The 6836-nt window shown below is 38.4% G+C and overlaps 1 long non-coding RNA gene across 1 annotated transcript; it reads left to right on the top strand.

The window, feature by feature from the left end:
- Positions 1-899: 899 nt before the first annotated feature.
- Positions 900-1370, top strand: LOC115563625 (uncharacterized). The gene is made up of 2 exons (XR_016196592.1): positions 900-1047; positions 1111-1370. It is a non-coding gene; the product is annotated as an uncharacterized LOC115563625 (long non-coding RNA).
- Positions 1371-6836: the final 5466 nt, after the last annotated feature.

The raw sequence follows: 6836 nt of genomic DNA, 5'->3' as shown, positions 1-6836 counted from the left end.
GGAAGAAGAAGAGACTGCTGAAGCTAGACATATGGACTAGACTGTGTGTGAAATCAGCTCCGTTTAGATTTCATCTCAAAATGAGAAAAACATCATCACCTGTAACTGCAATAAATGTGCTTAGCTTCTTTCTAAGCAAAGTCAGGGAGACAATCACTTCGGAGGAGCTCATAGCGAGAACTCTGACTGTCATCCATTCAGCAGAATTAATTTATCAGCGCTGCTCCAGCTGTCTACACTGTTGTCAAATTCAGAAGTCAAAATGCCCTAATTTCTTGACGGTGTTTCTCATGTTTAATGATCCGTATTTGTTGGCTTTTAAAGTTATGTTTAGAATTTAAAGCATGTTAATCAAATGTAGCCATCTTACATCGCCCCAAGCTGTTACTCCTTGATAGATTACTAAGATTTTCAGCACGGAATAATCATTGATCACTTATTGTATATACTTATTATACCATAATCAACTCTATGTCAACGATTGATTGATTCAGCAACGCAGAGCTTAAGCTCCAATAATTAAATGCAGAATATAAGACCTTACATACTGCCGATCTAATATTATTATCATAAACTATATACTTTCTAAAAACAAAATTTAAAAAAATATATATATCTTTTTAAAAACATTCGCTAATCTTGATATTCGTTTTAAATTATTTTTTATAGACAATTTTAAATATGTATAACGATATATCTATATCTATATCTATATATTTTCATGTCATATACGTTATATACGTATAGGTTGACAATTCACTTCCTTCAAGCTGAATTACATTATTAAATGACAAGCATTGCGAAACCTTTCGTTTGAGTTCCAGTCACGCATTAATAGTTAACGTAAACTATACTCAAGTGTCGCCCTTTTCCCGTAGCTTCAGGTAATGCGAAAAGATTCAATCTAATTTCGTTATCCGCTGACATCAGGTGAAGGCAATCCAACTCGCAGCAGAATGGGGAACGGTAATAAACAGAGGGAATTGCTATTGCTAGGTCTGCTATCACTAGTTCTGGTAAATTGTCAGAACATGACCGGAGATGGCTGTGAGTATAATCAACTTAATCAACACTTTGAGCGATTTTTAACACCAATGCCCAAATCTGTAGTTGAGTGCTTTAGAGGTCCAATACCGGGTAAGACGTGCAGAACACCCAAACTCCGCTACTACTACGATATAGCTCATGACCTATGCCGTACGTTCATGTGGGGCGGATGCAAAGATCCAAACGATTCCAAGTCCATAAATCGTTTTGAGACTATAGAAGACTGTAATAAGAGGTGTAGAAAGCAGCGACCGCAAATAAGAGTTATGAATTAAAAAAAATTGAGGCCTTTAGGAAGCCCCAAGAAGAGAGGGAAAAACACACATAGGTTATTTTTTATGTCTATAAAAAATAATTTAAAACGAATATCAAGATTACCGAATGTTTTTAAAAAGATATATATATTTTTTAAAATTTTGTTTTTAGAAATTATATATCAAATCAAAGGTATTAATGCGTAGATTACATATATATGAAAATTTATGATCTAGCTCCTTTAGTTCAAAAGATATTTCAATTCAATTTTTATTTTCAATTTTTATAATAAAAATCAAATCATAACTCTTATTTTTGACTTTTATAATAATCATATATATATATATATATATATATATATATATATATATATCATAAATTATAAATAATCAAAAATAAGAGTTATGATTTGATTTTTATAATAATATAATAATATAATAATTATTATAATAATAATCCGAAAATATATTGTCATCCATAAAAATTAATTCTTCAAGTACACCGTAACATTCTGTGACATATATACAAGCTTTTAATCTTTCGAATTTTTCTACAATAATAATAAAAATAAAATATCATTCTATTTAAATAAATCAAAATTTCAGCTAGAAAGAGCATGCTTAAAATTTTTTATTAATCATTATTATTTTATTGAGTTTTCGATATATCATTAAAAAAACGTATCATTTCATGTAATTAGCAGCACTTTAACTTCAGCAGTGTCTTAAATTACAAATGACAAATCAATAAAAAGCAAGTTTCTCTATAATACCATGAACTAAAAACAATTTTTTTCCATGATATTGAAAATATAATAAATAATCCTTAAGAGGGTTTCAAGAGTTTTAAGATTCTTTAAAGTTATCTATCGTCAATTTAATATTTAATTTGCTATACTAGATGTATCGACTGTCTCTATAACTAGAACTTATGCATTCATACAAATGATTTATCAATGGAATGATAGGTGGGATTATGCCCAAGTCAGAGATAAAGTTTGATTTATAAATGTCCTATTCCTATATACATATATATAAGTGGACAAAAATCTCTTTCATCCACTTAGTCAATCCTAAATTCCTTTGCAAATTCCTCGCTCAATTTTCTTAAATGTGCAACTAATCGAAGTACCTTGCTTGGTTAACCCAACATTTGATGCTTGTCACCTTCGGTGGCGCTGTTGGCTATCTGAGGAAATTGTCCTGCTGCTAAATGTCGATGAAAATAATTATCTGTTTGGCAAATAGGCTGGACAGCTTCATCAGCAATCTGTTGGCAATGGCCCTCAACAACGGCAACAGCAACTCCTATGTACATCCAATTGCAATTACGCGTATCCTTGAGTTACGAATACGCCGGAGGGGGCACGAGGTTAGCCCAAGCAGCCAGAATTGCTGGGTTTTTGCCAGGCGAGCGAAGCGAATGGGCAACGCACAGCTCTCGGCATTGGTTCGGCCAGAGATTTGAAGTGGAATCTGCACGGGCCTAATGTTGTGATTAGCATCTGCGTTGACAAACACAGTGAGCGGTCCCAAGGCGAGCGAGGCGACGGCATTGCCTTGGACCAAGCTGCCCCCCACCCAAGATGAATAATTATAGCTGATCTTTATGCGCTTGCCGGCTCCTTGCTGCGACCGTTAATGGGCAACAGTTGATGCCAGAGCGAACTGGGACTGGGACTGGGACTGGAACTGAGACTGAAACGGAGACGGTAGAGCTTCGGCCTTACCTGCAGCGTTTTGGCATTCCGAAAATTCCATTTTTCCTTCAATTGATGCGCTCAGTGAGTCGTCGCATTGTTAGACAAAACGAATTCACGCGTATTCCGCCGAAACTCGCTAATGGTCACAGCGTTCGCAGCATCGCAGCATCGATGCATCGAAGCATCTCGCCTTCACCTTGGTCTCCGCCTGTGTTATTAATGATGGAAATTTGAAAATACAGAAGGTTCAATAATTGCAACATCATTGTGAGCGATGAGCGATGCCTTCGCACCAAACAGAGACAGACAAAGAGAGAGAGAGAGGGAGAGAGAGAGAGACAGAGCTTGACTGCCTCTTTTTGCTTGAAAATCAGTGACTTTGTCTCAATAACAATGCTGTAAACAAATTGTGTTTGCTGCTTGCTGCTGCTGCTGCTGCACACTTCCCGAGAGCGAAACGGGAGAGAGTTGTTGCCGGCGAACCGGCGAACACGCGTGTCCCTGGCTGCCATTTTTCCAGGCCCAGTCAACAATGCAACCGAAGATCAGCGAGAGAATCGTTTTATTGCCGCATTTATGCCTCGAATACCTGCCTCTGTCTCTCTCTCTCTCTCTCTCGCTCTCCCTCCCTGAAGCTCGATCGGCAGCAATGCATTTATATTGCAGCAATTTCGTATCAATTGAATGTCTTCCACGAATCCGCAGCGGCCATAAAGAGCGTCGCGTGTAGGAAGGACAATCCAGCAAACAAAATCAACAAATGGAAGTGCGAGAACCCTGAAGACGACGACGACGACGACGACGTGGAAGACTTCTTGGCCGGGCTGTCCATTTCAGTTTATGCCGATTTTTGTTGTATGCGCTTCACCTTCACTTTGAGCATGCCCCTGCTCCTGCCACTCTACCCATTCTCAGTCCCATTCCCATTCCCGTTTATTGGCCTCTGCCGGCGTCTTTTTGTCATCGCAATTCACGTGTAAAACATGCCTCAAGTTTTGTCTCTTCAGTTGCTTGGCTCGCGACTCCTTTGCCCAGTTTCCTGTTTACATTGCTGCCTTCAGCCCTCGGTCCGCCGATGCTGATGCCGCACGCGCCTCTAAAGCGGTATCAAAGCATGAGCAAACAAACGCTGAAAACTCTTGACCCATTGTCGAGATTCCGTTGAACTGCAGGCGCACGAATCAACTTCCTGCCACTTGAGCGCCTAGTCAAAGCTGCAGCTGACCGGCCAATGGAGGAGCTCGCTGCAGCACCTGTTGGCAGAAGGAGTATCAAAATTTACTTATACTAATACTAATAATGGACATCTTGATGTGTTGAAGAGAAATGCATGAGAAGAGCTGAAAGTGAGGCAGATAATAGTAATCAATATTACGCTCTCTTTACTCTTTACACCACTAATCGTACACCTTAATACCAGGTGCATCTTGAGCTATTAAATGAATTAAATTGTTCAAAAGTTGGGAATCTTTTAAGAAAAATATGTTCAAACTACTTCCTCTCTCTCTTACTCTCTCTCTCTCTCTATCTCTATCTCTATCTCTATCTCTATCTCTATCTCTATCTCTATCTCTATCTCTATCTCTCTCTTACTCTCTTTCTCTATCTATTTTCTCTCTCTTCATTTTCTTTTCTTTCGCACACACACTCTAATCACTCCCTACTTTCTTTTAAACTATGTCATACTGTACAATCTTCACTTATTTTCAATTCACATTCAAATCAATTATCCCTAAGAGATATTCTCTTAAACATATCCCATATGTGCTATTCCTCAACTTACGATTTTATTATTCTCATCGATTGAATCCCAATCGGTTTGTTTCGGTCTGGGAGGTATAACAAGATGATACGCTAACAGCTATTGCAAGCAAGTAAACAATATAAGTAACAATATAAACAATATATGTGCATATTTATAACAGAAGATTTTTTCTGAGCAGCGAAACAAATCAAAGCAAAGACAATTTTCACTTATTTCAACAAATTTTTATGTATGTATGTATGTATAAAGATTATGCATTTTAGACTTACTTAGCTTTACAATTACAATCAACACTTGCTGAAGTCTCTGCCAGCCTAATATTCATGCATTAGCAATAGAGTCTATGAATATCATCCACTAATTCCAATCGCTCCCTATCAGTCTCAATTTGCAGACAACATTTGTAATTCAAGTTCAAGTTGGAGCTAAGCTTCGGGTGTCCACGTTGCATGTTTCTGCACTTCACATAACTGTGAATGGGCTGAGTGAGTGGCCTGATAAGCTATCGGCACGCATCAAGTATTTGGGATCTATTATGGCCACATGCTCCTCGAATACGTCAGCAACTGTTCAGCTGTTGGAGGAGGCATTGTCATTACCTGGCAATTGCACCTGCCCAGACAGCAGTTGAAGTCAATTCAAGTAGCGTGTGTTTAGCCCCCATCTGGAGTGGGCTGGCAGGAAATCGGCGCTCCAAGCGCACTGTGAGCTGCAGCCAGTGCACTCGAGTCGAGTCATGCACTTGGCGCAATCTATTGACACTCGGCACTCAGCAACTGGCCAGCTACCCGTCGTTGGTGATTCCATGGCAGCGGGAGGTTGCGAATCTAGCACCTAATCTCAGTTCTGTTTGACCTCCTCCCAGACATTAATTAGAGCTGGGCGCCCCACGTTCTGCTCTGGGCAGTAAGGCAACTGGACAGCTGGGCAGTTGCTCTGCCTGCTGTGCACACATGTTGGCTTTATGGCCCCTGCTAATCCTGGGCATCGATGTGTCTGGGCGTTTGGAGCTGCCAGGCGACAATCGAGCAAACAGCCAGACAAATGAGCAAACAAATGGCCAGCGTATGTGTCCTTAAACGAACCAAATTGGATCATAACAGCAAAATGTCGAAATCTGCACAAACAGCGCTCTAATTAAGTCCTGCAGCGAGGCACATTAACGGCACAAAGGCTGGCCATGAGCCCATAGAATAACAGCTAAAATGGGCGTCCATTAAAATTATACAAACTCTCTATCTCACACTCTCTCTCTGTCTCTGTCTCTCCCTCTCCTTCTGTCTGTCTCTGTTCATGACATCAGTGAGTCAGCGTGGAGTGGGGTCATCAAGTCATCGTCTGCGAGTTGGGAAATCTGTCGATAATAATGAAATCACGCAGAAATATTAATTTCGGACATATATATATATTACACGATTGCCGAGATTGGAACCCAGCCCATAAAAACTGACGCCAGACGATGGGCGATGGGAAATACATAACTCTCATAGCACGTCGAGACGATTTCTACATTTTATATTCGCAGTTTTCATAAATATATACAATCTGGCAAAGTGTAGTAAAATGTTTTTCGAGAACAGAGCATTATATTATCTAAATAACTTTGATTTATTTTAATTTTTATTTGTTTCTTTAGACTCACGGTCGCAGTAATCTTGTCAGCGTTTTAGGTTCTACTCGAAAGAAAATCTGCCATTAAAAAAAAGCAAACTGATATCATTTAAAAGTCAGGCCCCCTTAGTACTAGAGCACCACTTGAAATAAATCAGAGTGATAGCCAAAGTATTATCTTCCGGTATTTTGAAAAAAAAAAAAATAAATAAATAAATAAAAAATAAAAAATAAATAAATAAAAACAAAAGTTATAAAACTTTAATCTAATCAGTTTTCAGTGAATATGCAATATCTAATATATATTATATATATTGTCTGAAAGGTAACAGGAAACAAACCAGTAACTATGTAATTTATATAAAATATTAAAAATGCAATTTCTGATTAAAATTTAAAACATGCAAATTTTAGGAGTTATATTAATACTCAGCATTTCTAACAAGAAAACAGAAA

The sequence above is a fragment of the Drosophila navojoa genome, chromosome 3 (assembly GCF_054131105.1).
Source record: "Drosophila navojoa isolate 15081-1374.11 chromosome 3, UAZ_NAV_1.0, whole genome shotgun sequence".
Lineage (NCBI taxonomy): Eukaryota > Metazoa > Arthropoda > Insecta > Diptera > Drosophilidae > Drosophila > Drosophila navojoa.
This window is presented reverse-complemented; position numbering and strand designations above follow the sequence as displayed.